Source organism: Megascapheus bottae, chromosome 15, assembly GCF_031878675.1.
Source record: "Megascapheus bottae isolate mThoBot1 chromosome 15, mThoBot2.hap1, whole genome shotgun sequence".
NCBI lineage: Eukaryota > Metazoa > Chordata > Mammalia > Rodentia > Geomyidae > Megascapheus > Megascapheus bottae.
The window spans coordinates 25,508,134-25,531,008 of NC_143523.1; the positions used below are offsets into that span (position 1 = coordinate 25,508,134).

Genomic DNA, 22,875 nt, shown 5'->3' on the forward strand with positions numbered 1-22,875 from the left:
AATCCCAATATCCCAATACCTGGGAAGCCAAATAAGAAGAATACAGGACCTGGGTTTCAGGCCAGCCTAGGCTACATAACAAAAAGTTGTTATTAGGAAAGTGGCACCGTGGCTCAATGTGGTAGAGCAATACCTTGAGCTGAAGAACTCAGGGACAATTCCCAGGCACAGAGTTCAAACCCTATGACTGACCAAAAAAAAAAAAAAAGTATTAAATGCATTACTGTGGGCTAGGAGTGTGGCCTAGTGGTAGAGTGCTCACCTAGCATGCACAAAGTCCTGGTTGTCAATTCCCCATTACTACATACACAGAAAAAGTACTGTGGCTCAAGTAACAGAACGCTAGCCTTCAGCAAAATATGTCCAAGAACAGTGCCCAGGCCCTGAGTTCAAGCCCCAGGACTGGCAAACATAAATAAATGCACTAGTGCACATACTTTGACAAAAATAATTCCAAATGACTACAAACAGAACAATACGTAAAAATAAGTTGAATCACACTAAAGTTACAAAATTTAAATGGATTTAAAGTAGCAGTTTGAAAAGGCATCTCTCTATGAAAAAAATAAAAATGGAAACTATAGATAATCTTTAAGGTGAAAGCCATAAAATCCAAGATTTTTAAGTTATTCCTGGGTATCCATAGGCATTGGCTTCAACAGCTACCACAGATAACAAGACTTGGCTCAAGTTTTGTATAAAATGGCACAGTCGTTACATATAACCTGTGCACATCCTCTTGTGTATTTTTCTTTTTTCTTTTCTTTGCCAGTTCGGAGGCTTGAACTCAGGGCATAAACACTGTCCACACCACCACTTCTGGCTTTTTCTATGTATGTGGTACCAAGGAATCAAACTCTACCACTAGGCCAAACTCCCAGCCTCCGTCTTGTATATTTCAAATTACTTCTGTATTACGTACAATTACTTACTAAGGTCAAATACCATACAACAGCTATTGTTTAGGAAAAGATAAAAGAAATTTCTGTACATGCTTACAGCATAATTTTTTTTATTCTAGCAATTTTTGTTTTGTAATTGTTTGAATCTGTGGTTGTAGAACTCCTTGCACAAAGAGTGCCAACTACTATAAAGCACAAAAAATTGTTCCAAATACATTATCTTACCTTTTCTATTTCTTTAAATTTAGATCAGTTAGAAATTTTGTAAGAATATCACTTTTTTTTTTTTTTTTTTTTTTTGTCGGTCATGGGGCTTGAACTCTGAGCCTGGGCATTGTCCCTGAGCACTTCAGCTCAAGGCTACCACCCTACCCGTAGAGCCACAGCGCCACTTTATCACTAATTCTTAAAATTAGAATAAATCAAAATGGCAAGCTGTCAAGCCAACTACTTTACACGTCATTCTTTAAACACAATATGGTACAATTCTCAAGAAAAAAAATCCATTTGTTTAGTGCCTTCATATTTTAAGAATGCTAACCAAATTCCAATGAAATACTAAGAAATGGCATTTTTAAAGATTGAAAGTACTTTAGCATCAACCAGGTGCCCATGTCTCTCACATGTAGTAATCCTAACTACTCAGAAGGCTGAAATCTGAGGATCATGGTTCAAAGCCAGCCCAGACAGGCAAGTCTGTGGGATTCTTATCTCCAGTTAACCATCAAAAAGCCAGAATTGGAACTGCAGCTCAAGTGGTAGAGCTTGCGCAAAAGATCTCAGGGGCAGCACCACACCTTGAGTTCCCAGCATGCACAAGTGTGTCTTTTGAGACTCACTACATATTTAAGCTGAAGTATTCCCCCTTATTTAAAAATTCAAAAACTTTTGGAAGCACAGTATTTTAGGCTCAAACATTAGTTGAAATGGTTTGCTTTATATTATATCAAAATGTAAAAACTTATGGAATCACAATATGCTAAAACCAGAAAAAACAATATAGGATGAAAAGTGTTTAAAAAAAAAACACGAAGCATTTGAGGTTCAATGTACAAAGTAGATATTCAATGTGCTTGTTGTCCTTTTTGTAAAATCACATACATCTTCATCTGCTGTCTATAATTTTAGCAAAATGGAACAGTGTATTATATTTACCCTCATAAAATGGTAACACTTTGAAGATATTAATATATAGGTGTCCTTACGAATGTTAGAAAATTAGATTGCAGAAAGACGACGAATCCATTTGTAGATCTGCAGTTAAATTTCAAATATTAGGGACTTCCAATGAGTCACTTTAAATGATCTATATTCAACCGGATGATATGAACTTTGGAAAGTACACTCAAACAGACCTCTTAATGAAGAAAGAACAATTCAACCGTAACAGAAAAACAATACCTACAGAGAAACTCTCAGATTAAGTTCGAACACTGACTTGGTGCGGCATCACCATGTAAAACCACGGGGACAATCGTGGAGGTTCAACGTTTTCCTGACGTCTTTAAACACGGACTCATCCCCCCCCCCCCGATTTTTAAATAGAACTTCTGGCAGTCAACCATGTTTTCATGAAATGCCCCCCAATTGACACCTCATAAGAAGTGATAGTAACTGAACGTTGTTTTCTCAACTTCAAGGTCTATCTCCTGGATCGGTCTGGGAGGAGCTGGGAGGGGGATTACCTCGGACCTTCAACCACCTGACAAAGAGACACACCGAGTGAGGAACAGACCCGCTGGGAGGGGATTCAGTAGCCAGTGGGTGTGGTGGGCACCGGCACGGCCGGGCGTCCTCCCCGACTGGAGGGGGGCGCCGGGGCTGGGGGCGCCAGGGAGCGGGCGTCTCTGGCAGAGCCCCCCCAATGCGCCTACAGACTGGGCCTCTACCAGGGATGCCGTCGAGGTGCTAACCAGCGATCCTACGTGCAGCTCGAGGGGGGCGGGCTGAGGGGAGCCCATGCTGTCGCCACCAGTGGACGGGCGCCCCACTTCGCCCCCAAACACCGCGCCGATCCGCCCCTTCCTCTCGGCACCGCCGCCCTCGGGTGCGGAGGAACACCATGCCCGCCGGCTCCTCGCGGCCCCGGTGAAGAGGCCGGGCGGGAGCTCCCCCAACCAGAGAGGCTGCGAGCTCACACGGCCGCGACCCAACCAGAGCCCCAAGTCGGGGGCGAGGCCCGGCGACCACAGCTGGCGAACCCCTGGGGGGGAGGGAAAAAAAAAAAGACCTCTCTAGAAAAACTTTGGGGCAAGTTAGGCGGAAGCGCTGAATGGCCGGGACTATTTAACGTACGCTTCCCATCTCAAGGGGATTCCTAGGCCTGTGGAACCTGGGGAGGGGGAGTCCTGTCACCCACGAATTCGCCCGTTCACCCCCTGGATGACCCTCGACAAGTCCGGTCATCCTCACTCGTCCTGGTGGTCCCGCACACAGGGAATACCTGTCGTGGTCCCCATTGCCTGCGAGCCTCTGACGGCGGCCATTACCCTTCCATCCGGGTACTTCCGGAAAGCCGCTCGCAGCGCGGCCGGGGAATGCACGCCGCGGCGGAGGGATCTGAGCTGCACCTGAGGCGGGCGGAAGGGAACGGAGGCCGGCAGGGTCCCGCGTCCGCTCCACAGAGTAGGCCCCGGGCTACGCGCGCCTCGCCGCGGACCTCCGGTTGGCGCGCTCTGCGGCCCATGACCCTCCCCTCCCCCTTCCCTCGCCGGCAGCCTCGGACACCCTACGGCAGCCAACAGCATGGCCGGCAGGCTGTCCACCCCGCTGCCCAGAGCAGACACCAGAAGCAGGGGCCCGGCGCGCTTGGCCAGCCCTGGCTGCCTAGGGAATGGTCTCCATGCTGAGGTTTGAAGTCAGTTCCGCCTTAGCAGATGGAGTCTTCCCCGCCATTTGCTTCTCACACTTAGGGGTGAGCAGCCGCCGAAGCCCAGGTCAACCGGAGCAGCTGACACCACAGCCCTGAGCGACATGTTCAACTCCCACCATGGCCGTTCTTGAAGCTGGTCAGAAAACTGCCTGCAATGAGGGAGGCTCCCACGCAACCACGGGGCGGCATGGCTGGGCCAGGGCTGACGGGGAGAAACTGCTCCCCTTGACAGGATTTCAGGAGCTGCCACTCCCTTGACCACGAAGACCAGAAAACGGGGGGCTGGCGCGCCAAGCTACCAAAAGGGGCTGGGAGGGACGAGCCAAAAGGATGAAAGCAAAATTGGTATTTTAAAATATGTTCTTTAAAAAGCACGACGTACCTGCATAATTAAAAGAGGGGAACCCTTCTACGACAAGCAAATATTTTGTTATGTGTTTGTTTTCAATAATTATATAGGGCAACCGACTACTCAAAAATTTTTCTCCTTTAATAGAAAGCACACTGCTGAATTAATACCTTGTCTTAGAAAGCAATCGTGGAATCTGTTGCTCCCACAAAAGCTCAACTAATCAGGAATGCATATGGGTCATGTATGACAACATACATCACAGCAGCTTTCATAAATACCAAGGGGGTCAACACTACGGAATGAGGAACATCCTTTAAAAATAATTTTTCTAACAGTATAGTTAGTCATCATTCCTCCTCTTTCCTGGTCTTCATTTCCAAGAAAACCAAATAACATAATCACAGAGGAATATATATATAAATATATATACACACACACACACACACACATATATATATATATATATATATATATATATATATATATATATATATTTGCCAGTCCTGGGCCTTGAACTCAGAGCCTGGTCACTGTCCTTGAGCTTTCCTCGAGTCTAGCACCCTATCTCTTGAGCCTCAGCACCACTTCTGGCTTTTTTCTATGTATGTGGTACTGAGGAATCAAACCCCTGTCTTCAAGCACACTAGGCAAGTACTCTACCACTAGGCTAAACTCCCAGCCCAAGAACATATTTTTTTAATGTCAAAAAATATAAATAGCATTGGCAGTTGTCTATGGTATACTTAGCTGCAATTACCCACTAAAAAGTGGGAAATAGAACTCTGGCTCAAGTGGTAGAGCCCCAGCCTTGAACAAAAAGGCTCAGGGACAGCTCCCTGAGTTCAAGCCCAAGACTGGCACCAAAAAAAAAAAAAAAAAGAAAGAAAGAAAGAAAGAAAGAAAGAAAGAAAGAAAGAAAGAAAGAAAGAAAGAAAGAAAAGATGAATAGTTAGTAACACAAGCAGTTCTGTTCTAGTTTTTGTGGGTCATTTTAAGAAACTACATCTCACTCCTCCACAGTATTCACAGTAACTTTAGTAACTTTATTTTTACTTATACATCCACCTACAAAAGTTTGCAACTCTACACTTATAAAAAGAACTGGAATGTGTTAACCTGAAAGTAGATTACTCAAATCTACCTTTTTCTTTCCCTTCCTATTCCTCCTTCCCTGTCACATATCCCTCACACATACTTTTCCTCTCCTTTTAAACACTGAAGTTTGCAAAGAAAAAGAGAACAAGAAGGAAGAAAAAGGAGATCATTAAAAGCGAGAACAAAAAAAACTGCAAAGGAAAGAATAAGAGATTATGAAAGAATTGAGGAATATTACATATTTGAGAAGGTTCATCAGTGAGGATAAGGTATCCAGATTTATACTTTAAATAGCTGATTGCTCTGCATACTTAACTGCTTTTTACTAGCCAAGAACATTTAAGCCTCTGAGCTTCTCATAATTATGTAAAACATAACTAACTTTTGGTTGGTATACCAAAGAGTGCACCTGGGAAATACTTGAACAACCTATTATCTGTAGCTCCCTGCATACAGTCAAAAGTGTTTCAGTTTGAATTACAATTGTATGGTCACTAGAAGGGTAAAGAGAAAGTGCTAAAAGCTCATTAACTATGAACAAATAATCTTAGTAATGTTTGTCTTGTTCATCACATGGAGAAACAAATTACTTAAAAGGTAAAAATAAGGATAAAAGCAAAAATTATTATTGTGACCGTAAAGCTGGTCCTGGTGAGACAATGGGATGGGTGGACTGGCAACAATGATTTGCAAACAGTAACTGGTGGTGCCTGATCTTTTAACTCTTAGGTTCTTTAATTCTTCTATCCTTAAACTCACACCCTAAGAGGCAACACTAACTAGGACTTTGCTTTCAATCTGACCCACCCAAACAGACATCTTTAAAGGGAACACAAATTCACAACATATGAGAAAAGCAAAACAAAAAGATATCAACCCAAACTATATACTTTGTGGAAGAATTATTAGAACACAGAAGCAAAGGAAACTTGCTTGACAAGATCAGGGAACATATTAGCATATACAGCAAGAACACAAAATCATTGTAAACATAGAAATACCATGTATGTTGATATCACAGTGGAAGCCATGTAACTGATAGTAAATAAAATGATTAAAACTAAATAACTCAGTGAGATGTAAATAGATTGAAGAACTGTTCTGAAAGATATAGAAAACAGTAAAATTCTCTACGTTGAGACAGTCACATATAAAGAACCATCTCTATTAAAGATAGCCACATATAAAGAACAAAAATAAGTGCAAAATCATGTTGCTACTATGGTAGCAGGCACTTTATTTTCTCTCAGCACTAGTCCAAGCAGGAGTGAACAGAAGCAAAAAGAAAAAAAAAGTTCCCTTTTCTCACATTCATTTTAATCAAGGGACAATTTTTTCCAATAAACTTATCTTTATTTTTCATTAAGACTAAGTCATAAACTTGTAGAACAACTGATAGTAAAGGAAATAAGGACTATTGTGATCAACTCGTCAGTCATGATTTTTATTATAATGTGACAAACTGCCATATGAGCTAAATAAAATAGTATTTCTATTAGCAAAAAGGAAGGACAAATATCTTAGCTGGCAATGAAATATGTTGCATATGCCACTATCACAACAGAAAAGAAAGAAAAGCAGACATCTTTGAAGAACAAAAGAGTACTTATGAAAATTTAATGAGGAAATATAGAGGTCAGAGAATGTATTAGAGCAAGACCATGGGCAATTAAATGGAATGAATGATTGTTTTCTCAGCTTAAGGAAAAAATTACAAGGAAACAAATGGAAGGGAAAACCTAGAGATAAAAAGAGATGTAAACTACATTTCATTCAGCCAATCACTATATGGGTGAAGTTACCTGTGTACCAATTCTCAAAGAACAAAAAGTTACTTAGGAGTTACTTAGGGCATATATGGAACATTTGGAAAGAAATTTGAAGAATGGAGATATCTGACATTAAAAATTGTCTTAGGGAGGGCCTGAGAGCATAGCCCAGAGGTAGAGTGCTCACTTAGCATGCATGTAGCTCTAGGTTCAATTTCTCAGCACCACACACACAGAAAAAGCAGTAAGTGGCTCTGTAGCTCAAGTGACAGAGCGCGAGCCTTGAGCAAAAGTGTCCAAGGACAGTGCCCATGCCCTGAGTTCAAGCCCAAGGACTGGTGCAAAAAAAAAATTGTCTTAAGGATCTGGGAATGTGGCTTAGTGGTAGCATGCTTGCCTGGGTTCAAGCCACAGGACTGGCAAAGACAAACAAACAAAAAACAAATTTGTCTTATTGGCCAAGCACTGGTGTCTCATGCCTGTAATACTAGGTACTCAGTAGGCTGAGAAGTGAAGTTGTAATTCAAAGTCAGATAAGAAAGTGTGTGAGACTCTCACTTCCAATTAACCACCAAAAAACTGTGGCTCAAGAAGTTGAGCACTAGCTTAAGAGGAAAAAAGAAAGCTCAGGGACAGTGCCCAGGCTCTGAGTTCAAGCCTCAGGACCAGCACAAGCATACACATTAAAATATTAATATTTAGTAGCCCTGTGGCTCAATGTGGTAGAGCACTATCCTTGAGCTGCAGAGCTCAGGAATAGCGCAAGGCCTTTTGTTCAAGCCCCACGACCAACAAAAAAAATTAATATTTGAGGTATAATAATTGGTGGAATGCATGAAGTGTAATAATTTGTTCATAAGTCTTGGCCCAAAAGATAGGCACAGGAACAAATTTTTTTATTTTCCACAATAAAATGTTTCAAGTCCTGGGACTTGAACTCAGGGCCTGAGCACTGCTCCTTGGGCTTTCCTCAAGGCTAGAGTTCTACCACCTGAGCCACAGTACCATGTCTACCTTTTTCTATGTATGTGGTACCAAGGAATTGAACCTGGGTCTTCATGCATGCTAGGCAAGCACTCTACCACTAGGCCAAACTCCCAGTCCAGTAAAATAGTTTTAGAAGTGGACCTAAAAGCAAAAGAAAGGTACTGAAGGAAATTCATTGTATTTTTTTTGATTTCCTAAGGGAGAAGGATAATCTAAAAGGAAGACTCAAAAGGGAGAGTATTTTGAGCATCCTGAGTCTTGCAGTATTAAATACCTCAACTGAGAGTGAAAATTGTAGGCATGGGCCCACAGTCTGCATTTTAATCCTGTTATCAAGATGACTTATAGTTATCTGACAAGAAACCAATGGCACCCAAAAGGAATTGTCCCTCAAGATAGCACTCTGCAGACTGAAGTGAAAGAACAATGCTCCTATAATGACTGTAATTACTTCCTTGCTCCCTTTCCTCAATGGCCTCAGGCAGCTGCTAAGTAAAAAACAGATATAAGTGATCAATGTCTAGCTCTTAACTTCAGTTGTAACAAAAGGAATAGGAAAAAGATCTAAGGAGACTTATCTAACTACACAAATACTGGCACAGAAACAGTGATTTAAAAATTGATAATAAGCATTTGTTTACCTAAGCAAGGGTTGTATTGGAAGAATGTGCCTGATGCAACTGTTTTGCAACTATTTTGAAGTTTACTGGAGAATTGCAGTTTCCATAGGAAGTCTCTGATAGGTAATCAATCTAAAGTTAATTTTGGTCAATTCAAGGCATTTAGTTGGGCACTTGCTTCTGGAGTAGTTTATGCACACACAGATGGCACAGGCTGAAAGAGTCAGGATAGTAAGAACCAACACACTCTCTCGTTCTCTCTCTCTCTCTCTCTCTCTCTCTCTCTCTCTCTCTCTCTCTCTCTCTCTCTCTCTCTCTCTTTCTCTTCTTTTGTTTCTGGGGAATGAGGAGGGCATCACATGTGCTAGGCTCGTAACATTGTCACTGAAGTTCTATGTTCTGACCATAGAGAGACAGCCACTGTTGCTATTATTACCTAAAGTTGAAAACAACTAACCAGCAGAGAATTTAAAGGGCCAGTGATGTTTTCCTTCCCTTCATCTTCCTCCACCCTACTCCCTTTGGGAAGCCAGACATTATATACCAAAACATTCAAAAGAAAATAAATAATCATTTACATATGTCTATGGACAGACACAGGCTCAGAAAGTCTAGAGACATTAAAAGTCCACCTAATGTTGGTCCTTGGCATGGGGACAGAGTGGCCATTTACATCTGTAATCTCATTATTTGTCAGCAGAAATCCCATTTAGCTGGAATTTGTGCCTATGTCCCCATCCCGAATTTTTTTTTTTTTTTTTTTTTTTTTTGTAGGTCATGGGGCTTGGGTCTGGGCATTATCCCTGAGCTCTTCAGCTCAAGGCTACCGCCCTACCCTTGAGCCAACCCCCACTTTCCAGAGGTTAATTGGAGATAAGAGTCTCAGTTCCTTTTGGGCCTGGGCTGCCTTTGAACCTTGATCCTTAGATCTCAGCCTCCTGAGTAGCTAGGATTTCAGGCGTGAGCCACTGGCACCGGACAAATTAATGTTGAATTTTTACCTGTGACTTGAACTGTCCCGTGCACTGTCCTTGAGCTTTCTCAAGGTTAGCGATCTATTACTTAAGCCACAGCACGTCTTCAGGCTTTTGCTGTGATGCGGTACTGGGGAATCAAACCTGGGACTTCATGCATGCTAGGCACACTCCTGGCCCTTGTATTAACTTTTTGCCAAGGCTGGCTTCAAACTGTCATTCTTCAAACTGTCTACCTCCTTCAACAATGACACATCTAGTAGAATAAGATCATATAAATTAATATAAATCATTACCCTTTCATATTTGGTCATTTTTGTTGTTGTCATAGTTTTGCCAGTCCTGGGGCTTGAACTCAAGGCCTGGGCAGTGTTCTTGGGCTTTCTCACCACTAGTGTTCCACCATTTGAGCCACAGCAACTCTTCTGGCTTTTTCTGTGTATGTGGTACAAAGAAATCCACCCCAGGTCTCCATGCATGCTAGGCAAGCACTCTACCACTAGGCTAAACTCCCCGACCTGGGAAATTCTTATAAAGCTTAATGGATTTCATAAAGAATGCAAAACAAAGCCAAGGCTCCGTGGCTCATGCCTGTAATCCTAGCAACTCAGGAGGCTGAGATCTGAGGATGGAAGTTCAAAGCCAGCCCGGGCACTAGAAAGCCTTGAGACTCTTATCTCCAATTAATCATTAGAAAATGGGAAGTGGGGCTGTGGCTCAAGGATAGGGCAGTAGCCTTGAGCTGAAGAGCTCAGGGACAGCGCCCGGGCCCAGAGTTCAAGCCCCATGACCCCCACAAAAAAATGCAAAACAATATTTTCAGCTTTGAACTACCCATGAGCTTTCTCCTAACAATATATATATATATATATATATATATATATATATATATATATATATATATTTTGCCAGTCCTGGGCTTGAGCTCAGGGCCTGAGCACTGTCCTTGGACTTTCTCAAGGCTAGAGCTCTACCACTTGAGCCTCAGCACCACTTCCGGCTTCTTTCTATGTATGTGGTACTGAGGAATCGAACCCGGGTCTTCATGCATGCTAGGCAAGCACTTTAACCACTAGGCCAAACTCCCGACCCCTCCTAACAATATTTTTATACAAAAAGGAACAATGCCAAAGCTAAAGCCAACCCTGTGAGACTCTTATCTCCAATTAATCACCAGAAAACTGGAAGTGGTTCTGTGGCTCAAGAGGTAGGATGGTAGCCTTGTGCTGAAGAGCTCAGGGACAATAGCCAGGCTCAGGGTACCAGTCCCATGACAAAAAAACAAAAACAATAACAACAAAACAAAACCTTATTCCTGGTCTATGTATCAATTTTCTACTCTAGGAATATTAATTTTTTAGACTGGGAGTTTGGCCTAGTGGTAGAGTGCTTGCCTTGCATTCACCAAGACCCAGGTTAGATTCCTTGGTATCATATATATAGAAAAGCCAGAACTGGCGCTGTGGCTCAAGTGGCAGAACACTAACCTTGAGGAAAAGCCCAAGGACAGTGCTCAGGCCCTGAGTTCAGTCCCCAGTAGTGGCAAAAAAAAAAAAGGAATACTAATTCTACTTATTATTAGTGTCTCATTGACTGTGAATTCCTTATTTGTCTCTCTTCTTTCACAGAGTTTATAGTCCTTAAGAGACTAGTGATAACTGTGAACTCATCTTTGCAGTTGTCATTTCTTACTGGTCTTTATAGTAGAAGAAGGGAAGAAAGGAAAGGCCTTCTGTGTGCCTTCAACAGACTGTGGGCAGGCAGAGATGGGCTGACAACATAGTACTTAGTTGCTGGTCTTCACCCCTTATAATCAGACAGGATTATCTCCGCCTCAAGGCCCGCCCTTGCCTGAGAAGTAAACACTTGTATTGTAGCACTAAATTTTTGGTGACTATTTTATTACTACAAGTTATTGTAGTTTCCTCAAGACTCAAGCACTGTAGCTGGCAAACAGTAGATGCCCAGTAAGTGAATAGACAAAGAAAATGAAAAAACAAAAAAAACAACATTTAAGATCTGTCTTATCTTATTTTTAGTCTTTAAAGCAAGTTACTACAAAACTCAATGATCAGCTGGGAGTTTGGCCTAGTGGTAGAATGCTTGCCTAGCATGCGCAAAGACCTGGGTTCGATTCCTCGGTACCACATGCCTAGAAAAAGCCAGAAGTGGTGGTGTGGCTCAAGTGGTAGGGCTCTAGCCTTGAGAAAGCCCAAGTACAGTGCTCAGGACCCTCAGGACTAGCAAAAAAAAGCCTCAATTATTAGCTACCTGTGATAGGCCCTCTACATTATCTTAATTAATGTTCATTATAAGTCAACTATGTAGGTTATATTCATTAGGGTATAAGTACTACGCACATAGAAATTTACTCTTGTAAAAGTCTAGGTCAAGCAGTCTAGAACTACCAGTAGCTTACAATGGGAGGGAACCATATCACTTTCATTTCATTGCCTAGTCCTTCCTAATTTTCTGCACTTGGTTTGTGGCTCAAAATGACCCATCACTGTATCTTGATTCTATTAAGTAAAAGACTTAGAAGAAAGGGCACACCTTTACTTTTTCAAAGGTATGACTTTAGATTTGCCCACACCTCTTCTGCCCGTCTCAATTGTCAGTACTAAGCCATATGAACTAGTTACAGGAGACTAATTCCACATCTAGGGCAGTTCTGTACCCTGCTAAGCCTGACAAATCTACTATTATGAATGTAAGAATAGATATTATAGGTAACCACTGTTCGTCTTTCATTGAATCCAAGACTGAAAGAATGCTTCTAACAATACTTTATCACTTCAAAATTTTATCATGCCTTTAATGAGGTAAAACTTTTATTTCTTTAGTCGTAGTCTATTATATATCACTTCCGTGTATATAAAATGAAGCTTATATAGCCAGGTGCTGGTGGCTCATGCCTGTAATCCTAGCTACTGATATTTGAAGATCCTGGTTCAAAGCCAGCCTGGGCAATTAACCACAAGACTCATCTCCAGTAAACTACTCATAGAAAGCTGAAAGTGTCACTGTGTCTCAAGTGGTAGAGTACTAGCTTTAAGCACAAAGAGGCTCAGGGACAGTGTCCAGGCCCTCAATTCAAGCCATAGGACCAGGAAAAAAAAAAAGTGCAATGCTAGGAAGAGGGGAAGAAGGGAGTAATCAGGAGATGTATAAATTAAAGTGTGTGGTATGTATGTATGAAAATGCCATACTGAAACACACTACTTTATACAATGAATATGCATTAGGAAAGGCTCACTAATTATCACCTCTGATATTTTCTTGCAAATTGCTAGCATCTATTCAGTAGGTCTGGATGCTGGCCATGTTAAGAATATAGGAATTTTTACAAGTTATAGAAGGAGAGAGTGAACACTGTGGAACAGCTAGCTATTCTGGCAACACAGATAGCAGGCACACATCATTTGTACTAGGTAAATAAAGTTCACAGAAATGGACTAAATTTGTTTAATAAACAGTTGCTAAATCCTGGAGCTAAAATCAAGTCCTCTACAAAACAACTTCGAAATAAAAGTCTATAGTCAACAAGGAAACTGACGTTATCACAGATTACGTAAATATAAACTTCTGCAACATTTAGGGGGTGTGATTTAACCCCCAACATAAATGTAAAATAAAGGTGCTTCTCTTTAAACCCTACAGTTGTAGGTATTTATTTGGAAATACCAGTATTACATGTTGAAAAATACATATTTACGATCTCCAGTGAGTCACTTCTGCAGAACATAAACTGAAAATTAGCAAATAAAGGTTGGGTAAAGGGACAGGTAAAATGAAATTTTCGAGCCAACAGTGGCAATATCATTATTGGTACAAACCACAGTCTTTAACCAGAAAGTGGAGCCAGGACATTCTCACTATGTAGTCTTCTGGTATGATCTTGGAAGTGTGTCTTGGTGGCCACTGTCCAAGAGTTCACTGATCATACTAGAGATTCTGTGAACCTCCAAATGTATTTAATTTTGCTTTTTGTTCCTTTTCTTTTTTGGTAGTGGGGATTGAACCAAGGATGTAGCATGTGCTAGACAAGTGCTTTGCCACTGAACTACATCTCATCCCAGTCAAGTATCTGTAACTCGTTCTTCTTAAACTGTAGTACTGGCTTCCATAGAATACAGTAGAGAACTGTTAACTGACACATAGGCCTCCTCATTCTTCAATCTTCCAAGCTGTTTCTCACCTAGGGTCTTTCCTTCTGGTGTTACCTTCACCAGGGCTTGTTCCTTGGCATCATTCTGTATTTAGGTCACATACAGAAATGCCTATGTTCTATAAACTTTTTGTGCAGGAATATATTTTGAAGTAAATATACTGTAATATACATTAAAAGGATTTGAAAATTGTATTTCTGATAAGGGTGCTATACAATATATAAAGAACAATCTTAACAATAATAAAAAGACACTCCAATTAAAATTATGGTAATGATCAGGAGGATTTTGGTTCAAATTTTTAGGCAAAAATTTTGTGAGATCTCATTTCAACGAATAAATTCTGTATATAGTAGTGTGCTTCTGTCATCCCATCTATGTGGGAAGTGTCAGTGGGAGGACTGAAGTCCCAGCTGGCCTGGGCGTAACTAGAAAATTCTACTCAAAAAAACCCAATGACCAATGGCTCACTCCTGTAATTCTAGCTGAGATCCTCAGATCTTAACCAGACCAGGCAGGAAAGTCTCTGGAACTTTCCAATAAACCACCAAAAAGCCAGAAGTAGAAGTATGGATCAAGTGGTAGCAGTCCACCCTTGAGCAAAAAGCTAAGGGACAATGTATAGGCCCTATGTCCGAGCTCTAACATTGGTGCATATACAAATACATCCACAAAGGAAGTGACAAGTGAATGTTACACAATGTGTAATTTCAGGTCTTCAAAACAAAACAAAAACCCTGCAAAACTATAGTATTTTTATAGTAGACAGTATTAGTTGGTCCTTTTAACTTGATGCCTGAAGATTACTTGGGTTCCTATTCATAAGCTGAAATGTAAGAAGATATTCTACTCACCAGCTGTAACAAAGGTTTTGTGCAACCTGTTTAGATTACCATATAAGTAAACCACACCTCACCCATTATTTAGAACAGTCGCACCATTTGCTGAGTTCCCATAACAGTACAAATCTCAGGGCTCTGCCCCAGCCGTCCTAATCTGTGGGTACAGTCTTCCATCAGTTCTGAAATGTGAAATGAGCTTCAGCCCTCTTCAGCATCTTCTGGGTATCTAACTTAGGACAAGACTACGATGATGTTTACAAGGGTTCTTCTAAAGGGGTCGTCAACTATTTCCACACAGGCTAACGTTTCCTTTTGCTGATAAAGGCAGTTTTCTCTACCTTCCTATCATCAAATGCTTTAGACAGTGAACTTATTTGAAAAACAAACAAACAGAGAAAGGAAAAGGAAGGCAGGCTAGTGCTGGCTCACGGTTTGGGAATTCTCTGTCCAGCATCCCGGTGGCTTTGGGCCTGTGGGGAGCTGCCAAGTCGAGGAATGAGTTCGTTGAAGAACGAAGCTTCCAGTTTGCTGCCAGAAAGAGAAAGAGAAAGAAAGGGCTCCTAGCCTCCCACAATCCCCCGCGCGGGACACGCCCCCTGTGACCTCATTTCCTCCCACAAAGCACCATTTCTTTCTCTTTGGGGAGGGACGGAGGGGCTCATGGGGCTTGAACTCTGGGCCTGGGCGCTGTCCCCGAGCTCTTCAGCTCAAGGCTGGCCCTACCCCTTGAGCCAAGCTCCACTTCCCCTTTTCTAGAGGTTAACAGGAGATAACCCGGGTTCAAAGCCTGGGCTGGCTCTGAACCATGATCCTCAGATCTCAGCCTCCTGAGTAGCTAGTATTACAGGCGTGAGCCACCTCGCCCGGCAAAGCCCTATCTATGTATCTATCTATCTATCTATCTATCTATCTATCTATCTATCTATCTATCTATCTATCTATCTATCTATTTTGCCAGTCCTGGGCTTGAGCTCAGGGCTTGGACACTGTCCTTGGATTTTTCTCAAGGCTAGAGCTCTACCACTTGAGCCTTAGACTACTTCCAGCTTTTTCCTATGTATGTGGTACCAAGGAATCAAACCCGGGTCTTCGTGCATGCTAGGCAAGCACTCTACCACTAGGCCAAACTCCCGGTCCCGAAAACCCCATTTCTTAAAGGTTCTGCCATCTTCTAAAAGATATCCTTGGATCCAACAGCCTTTGTAAAACACTGAAGATACAAAGTATGGCTGGCTACAAAAGCCAAAATAGCATTTCTCTTCTATCAGGGTATGAGTCATGCTCCCACCAAGGATACCTCTATATAGGCCACAATCTTACACTGTTATGCAGTTCTCTCCGCGCCCCCTCATATGTTGGGCTCTAACGCCCATTATGGCTATATTTGGAGGTAAGGGTCTCTAAAAAGAAATAATGAAGGTTCAATGAAATCATGAGTGCATCTCTGAATCAACAAGATCAGTATTCTGTGTGTGTGTGTGTGCACTTGCTCTCCTGTGAGCAGGCGGTATATTGCTTGGAACTGAACTCAGGGCCTGGTGCTCTCACACAGCTTTTTTTGCTCAGGGCAGGTGCTATTACTTGCACCACGCCATTTCTGTATTTTGCTGGTTAAATAAGAGTCTGTCAGGTTTGTCTGCTGGGATGGCTTCAAACCTAGATCCTCAGAGGTCAGCCACTTGAGTAGCTGAGATTATAGGTGTGAGCCACGGGTGCCCAGTGATCATTGTGCTTATAAGAAAAGATGCCATTGAGGGGCTCGGAGTTTGGCCTAGTGGTAAAGTGCTTGCCTAGCATGCATGAAGTCCCAGCTTTAATTCCTTGGTACCACATACATAGAAAAAAGCCAGAAGTGGTGCTGTGGCTCAAGTGGTAGAGCTCTAGCTTTGAGAAAGCCCAAGGGCAGTGCTTAGGTCCTGAGTATGAGGAGGGGGTAGGGGTTAGGGGAGAGTTCTAAGGAGTTGATTAAAATACCTTATATACAGGGCCTGGAGGGGGGCCTAGTGGTTGAGTGCTTGTCTGGCATGCACAAAGATCCAGGTTTGATTCCTTGGTACCACTTACATAGAAAAAGCCGGAAGTGGTGCTGTGGCTCAAGTGGTAGAACTCTTGAGAAAGCCCAAGGACAGTTCTCAGGCCCTGAGTTCAAGCCCCAGGACTGCCACACACACACAAAAATAGAATACCTTGTATACATTCATGGGAATGTCACAGTGAGATGAATCTCCCTTTGTATAACTAATGTATGCCAATGAAGATGTGTATGGAAAAGAAAGATACTGCAAAGCCTCTGTCTCCTCCACCCTCCTCTCTCTCTTCCCTTCCCCTCTTTCTCTCTTCCTCCCATCTCAAGCAGGCAGAGGGCAAAGGTTATATGCAAACATAACAAGAAGCCAGCCACTTGCAAGACAGTAAGAGGATTATCACCAGGATTAAGGTTCCTTGACCTTGAATTTTTACCCTCAAGAAATGTCAGAAAATAAACTTGAGTTGTATGAGTCTATGGCAGTTCAGTAGTCTAAACAGACCAATACTTCAAAAAAAAAGTCAAGATTTGCCTCCACATCATTTTCTAATGATGTTCTGGTAAAATTTACTTTAATACTGGCATGATCATACATTGGCTCCACCCCCTCTATATCTGTGTGAAACTTAAATTTCACCCTTCCTTTCCTGGATAAAGTCTGGGGTTGTTGGAGGTTCCCTTCAAGGATGCTTCTCTGACATGCAGAATAACCTGCCATATTGACAGAGATTCCAGGACTTGCAATTTTCAACAGTAAGGAAAGACCCCAGTTTTCACAAGCTGATAACTCTATATGGGCTGTGCATTCAATCCTTCTAGTTACAGCTCCATGTGTTAGCTCTGGATTTTCTAATAAGTCACACCACACAGTCTCTCTGTGAAAGTCCCTTCCAACTGGATTTATCAAAAATATTTTTGGCAAGTATTAAGAAGGCTCTAGGTCAACTCTCTCTCACGTGGCACATGTCTAAAAATTAGAGTATCAGGCATCAGTTGCTTTGATGAACTCATGGTGATAGTAGCTATCGTTGCAGCAACTCCCCTTCATTCTATCAAAACTCTTCACGGACACATCTCTCTTCCCCTGGAATTTTCCACACGTGGGTCAGAAGACCAAAGCACCTTTCAAACCTTAGAGAACACATTAAGTTCTCTGAGTAGTGCTATCAAAGCTACTGTCACTACACTTGAACTACAATGAGCCTCTAGAAAATTCCACCTCTTTATATTATCTTTCAAAAATCATCTTGGGAAACTTAAAACTAGTGAAGGTTTCTAATAATTGTAAAAAGCAGTTTTTGGATGTGTCTGTAAAAAACCGATCAAGGCTTCTGGTGCTTTATTCAGAAATCCTTTGTCATATTTGTATCCAATAACTGAGTAAAGCAGGGGAATGGGACAGACTGATTTCCTGGGGGAAGGACACCTTTGACGGTGACTTTTGGATTGTGAATTTCCTTCAGTGTTGGATGCTTCCTCCAATTTCCCTCCCTCCTCTACTGTACTCAGTTTCAGATTATGTGGGAACTCTCGCAGCCCCCCTAAGCTATCCTTGTTGTCTCTCTCATAGGTATTTGTCCTCCTAAAATTTGTTCACTTTAACAGCATCTTCCAGGAGAACCATACTAACATAAACATTTTTTTTCACATTTCTTTGTTAACACCTCACTTTGTGTTTTAGAGTTGCTGCATTGCAATGTTACCAGCAAGACTTCCAGCTGGCAATAACCTGTTACACAACTAATCATGGAATGAATGTATAATACAGTAAGCAGAAACAATGGAATTTTACTTTTTACTTTCTTCTTGTTTTATACCAAATTTTATTAGAATATAAGTATACAAAAGAATTTTTGTTAAGCATTATTGTGTTAAGCTGGGCACCCAGTGGTTCATGCCTGTAATCCTAGCTATTCAGGAGGCTGAGCACTGAGGATCAGGGTTCAAAGCTAGCCTGGGCAAGAATATCTGTGAGTCTCTTAACCAGCAGAAAGCCAGAAATGGAGCTGTGGTTCAAGTCATAGAACACCATAAGGGGGAGTGCCTAGGCCCCTAGGTCAAGCTGTATGTGTGTGGGGGAGAGGGGAGGTGTTGAGGAGCTATTGTGTTGAATCTGTTGAGCAAACACTTGCCAGCAGTATGTAATTTTATCTTTTAGTGGACAATCTTTCTAGAGCCAGGATTTGGATAAAAGGATTTTACAGGTTACCTTAAAATTCCAACTTAACATCGACCCCTAAATCATTCTCTTCCTTTATTTTTTTTTTTCTTCCCCAGATCCTGTCTCATTTCTCTCTTCTACTTTCACTCTGCATTTCTTGTGTCACCCTTTGAAAGTCCACTAATAAGCCACACTGGAAAGTGTTCCATGGTGTTAAAAGGACAGTGCTTTATTTTGCCAACTTTGAATTGCTTAAAATTGCACTTCAGTGTTGAGGTCCTGGATTCAATCCTCAGGGCCTGAAAATAAAAACTGTGTTTTTACTCCAAAGAAAACAGGCCCACTATAAAACACAGAGGCTGTGGCCCCCTCCCTAAGCAACAGCATGCTGGGTGAAGAAGATGCCAGCAGAAATGACATCCAGGATGCCAAGGGCCAGAGGTGCCTGGGTCAGAAGCTTGGTTCATGATCTTGAACAAATCACTTGTTTCAGTTTCCCCATGGAAACGCTATCTTGTCCCTTGGGGTTTGCTGTTGTTGTTAAGGCACCACAGCTTCTGCCGGCACCAGAAGCACGACGTCTAACTTCTAACACCTATTTGGGTGAGTGGACTCTTCTCCCCCCACCATCCCCACTTCCCGGCCCCGCCCCGCCTCGCCTTGCCCCACCCCGCTAGCAAGCCTACCGCGCCCACTTCCGGAAACCCCTTCACCTCAGTCTTCCTCAGAGGAGCGCGTATCCTTCCGCGTCGCGTCACTTCCGGGATCCTCAGGACGGAGCTCCTCTAACTACCCGGATGCAGCTGTCATGGCTGCCATCCGTTAAGGGATCTTAATGGAGATCGAGTCAGAGTTTGGGAGTTCATGAAAGCCTGTCAAGAGGCCAAGGATGAGACTGTCGGCGGCAGGATGCTGCAGACAGTCCCTGGAAGCTGCGCTCCGCGCTTCCGGTTAACTGGCCAAGGTTGTTGTTTTGTTTTTCTGGAGGAGTTGCCCTCCCCTTGGTAGAGGCCTCGCCCCCCCTTCCTACTCACACCCCGCCCCCCAATTCTCGGGAGAGCGGGATTCGTGGGGCGGGGACTTGGGGCGCAGACTGGGGGACTGGGGCTGGTGGGGCTGGGCCGGCTGCGGACTCCACCGAGCTCACTGCCAGGGCTCCCACGCCGGAGACAGGGGCCGGGCTCACCGGCTCCACACGGCGTGCCTTCGTCTCCGTGGAGCGGAGCCCTGCGTGGAAGATGAAAACACACACAGTCCCCCCCCAGCACCCCGCTGTGGAGTGACGGCAGGGGCGTCAGCTCGCGGAAAGGCATGCTTGGAGCGGTTAGGTGTTCTTGAATCTTAGTGTGAACCCTTAAGAAGCTGCCGTCCTCAATGAATCTGGGACTTTCCTCAAGCTTCTCACACTCATGCCACGCGTTCTGGGGCATCACTGTCAGTGGCAACTCCATTGCGACTGCTGGGTAACATCTGACCACCTTGTAAGATGCCAATGACTTCAGAGATGTCCGAATGTAAACTAATGTGCACTTTGGAATGGATGAGCCCATAGTCAACTCTAATGCTACAGCATCTACACTTTATAACATTGCTGGATTACGATTTAAAAAAATATAGATAAATAAGTCAAGCTTATTTATAAAAGCTGCCTTGGTAATGGAAAAGTAGGAATCTTTTCATTGTCATATGAATGCCCAGTACCTAACATGTAGTAAGTACGCAGTAAATGTCCGCTACATGAATTAAGCAAGGCATCATTTCCTACTAGGAATGTTTTCCAAAAATTGTCTGACTGAATTTGTGATAATATATAAGCCAATCATGTAAACATTTTGATCCTAATTTTCTTGGTGGCATTAGGGTTTGAACTTAGGGTCTTTGCTTGCTAGGCAGGTACTCCAGCACTTGAACGGTACCCTCAGTCCTTGCAAACCATTCAGAAGTACATTATTAGAACAATCCAAAATCTTCCTTTCAAAATATTATTCTAATATTATCAAGTATGGAGTATCTTTTATTTCTTGCCACTCAAAAGTGCATTATTATAACATATCTGATGTCTTCCTTTAAAAATATCATTCCAATACTATCATCAAGTATCATCTTTTGTTTCTTGAACAGGTATTTTAAAATGGAAATGCTGGCATAGACTTTTAAAAATGATAACAGGTTTTATTTTGAATGTGTATGTGGTGTGTGTGTGTGTGTGTGTGTGTGTGTGTGTGTGTGTGTACTCAGGACCTGGGCACTGTCCTTGAGCTTTTTGTATTCACAATTAGCACTCTACCACTTGAACCAAAGCTTCATTTTTTTTTCTTTGCCAGTCCTGGAGTTTGAACTCAAGGCCTGGGCATTGTCCTTTGACACTTCTTGCTCTAGAACTCTGCCACTTGAGCCTCAGCACCACTTCTGGCTTTTTCTGTATATGTGGTACCAAGGAATTGAACCCAAGGCTTCATGCATGCTAGGCAACCACTCTACCACTCAGCCAAACTCCCACTCCCCAGAGTTCCCCTTCTGGCTTTTTGATGGTTAATTGGGGGTAAGTGTCTCCTGGACTTTCTTGCCTGGGCTGGCTTTGAACCACAATTCCTCAGATCTCAGTCTCCTAGCTGTTATTTATTTATTTTTTTGGTGGTACTGAGCAGAGCATTCTGCTTGCTACACAACTGCTCTGCCACTTGATAGGGTCACAATTTTTGCCTATTCCAATCTCAAACTGCAATCCTTCCCGTGTCCTCCCTTATAACAGGGATCACAGACACACATTACAACCCTAGCTTGTTTGTTGAGATAAGGCCTTTTTGCTTGGGCTGTCTTTATTTAAACCATGATCCTATCCCTTCCAGCTTTCTAAGAAGCTGGTATTACCTGCATCAATCATCATGTCTAGCCTACTTGTTTTTGGCAGCATTGATCTTTAAGTTCTTGCTAGCCAAATGCTCAACTACTTGAGCCAAACTCCCAAGTCTTTGTAAGCATTATGGAGATACACACCATTATGAGTTAAAAAAAAATATATATATATAACTGAAATGTACTTTGACATTGTGTGAATGGGCAAAAATGTTAGAAGTGAACAAATAAATGTAAGGTGTAACCACACTAGGTGCCAGTGGCCCACACCTGCTGAGGCTGAGATCTGAGGATCATGGTTCAAAGCCAGCCCAGGCAGGAAAGGTTTTGAGGCTCTTTATCCCCAATTAACCATCTAAAAAGCACCAGCCTGAAGCAAAAAAGCTCAGGGACAATACTTAGGCCCTGAGAAGTGTTGGCTTTTGTGGTGTCAGGAATTGAATCCAAGGCCTGGCTTGGATTCAGTGGCTTACCACTGAAATACGACTCTAACCTGCATATATGTGCATTGTCCTGGCTCACCTACAGCTTCTGGGTTCAACAGTCCTGCGACACAACTAGGATTACACAGGTTTTCAGTAACTCTTCTGTTCATTTTAGCCCTCACCCTCAAGTTCTTCAACCTTTCATTCTTGGCAGAGTATTTCACCACTCATTTTCTTAGAGAAAAGGTCCTACAATATTAATTTTCTCCAATTAATATGACCAACCCTTTTCATAGTTATCCCTTGGAGTAACTGACAAAACTTTATGGACCAAGGAAATAGTTTATAAATGCCATTCCAGATCAGCAGGACAGTGTCAGCCTGGTAATGTTTGGGAGTAAGGATAAAGAAGGGTGATTGGGAGGAGGGTAGTAGGAGTAAATAAACCTTTCCAGGGCCTGAGGTTGTTGTCAACTGTATTTTTTCTTTTTTTTTTTTTTTGTTAGTCCTGGAGTTTCTTTAGTGACTATATTTGTTACTTTTTTTTTTTTTTTCTCTACCCCTCGGGTACTTAAGGATGGACCTTAAGCAACTCCTAAACTAAAACAGCAAGAAATGCAGTTCTGGATTAAAGTTATTCAAATAGCTTTTAGTGTATTAGTCCTATCAAATACACATGTAAGCTGCCTGAAGTTTTTTTTTTTTGGTGGGTCATGGGGCTTGAACCTGGCCTGGGTGTTGTCCCTGAGCTCTTCAGCTCAAGGTTACTGCCCTACCCTTGAGCCAAGCCCCACTTCCCATTTTCTAGAGGTTGATTGGAGATAA

The 22,875-nt window shown here is 42.5% G+C and overlaps 1 protein-coding gene and 1 long non-coding RNA gene across 6 annotated transcripts in view; both read right to left on the bottom strand.

The window, feature by feature from the left end:
* Nucleotides 1-15,082, bottom strand: part of Znf518a (zinc finger protein 518A) — a 35,349-nt gene extending 20,267 nt beyond the window's left edge. For 2 of the 5 annotated variants that reach the window (XM_090346167.1, XM_090346164.1), the window contains exon 1: nt 3,346-3,421. The gene's annotated coding sequence lies outside the window, so the exon portion shown is untranslated. Of the gene's footprint in view, nt 1-2,307; nt 2,397-3,345; nt 3,450-15,011 lie in introns of those variants that run through there. The other 3 variants (XR_016537816.1, XM_090346165.1, XM_090346166.1) reach the window with 3 other exon arrangements.
* A 3,906-nt stretch (nt 15,083-18,988) lies between these two features.
* On the bottom strand, nt 18,989-20,012 carry LOC150054017 (uncharacterized). Its single transcript, XR_016537914.1, has 3 exons — nt 19,908-20,012; nt 19,483-19,641; nt 18,989-19,068 (listed from the first exon to the last, which is right to left on the bottom strand). It is a non-coding gene; the product is annotated as an uncharacterized LOC150054017 (long non-coding RNA).
* Nucleotides 20,013-22,875: the final 2,863 nt, after the last annotated feature.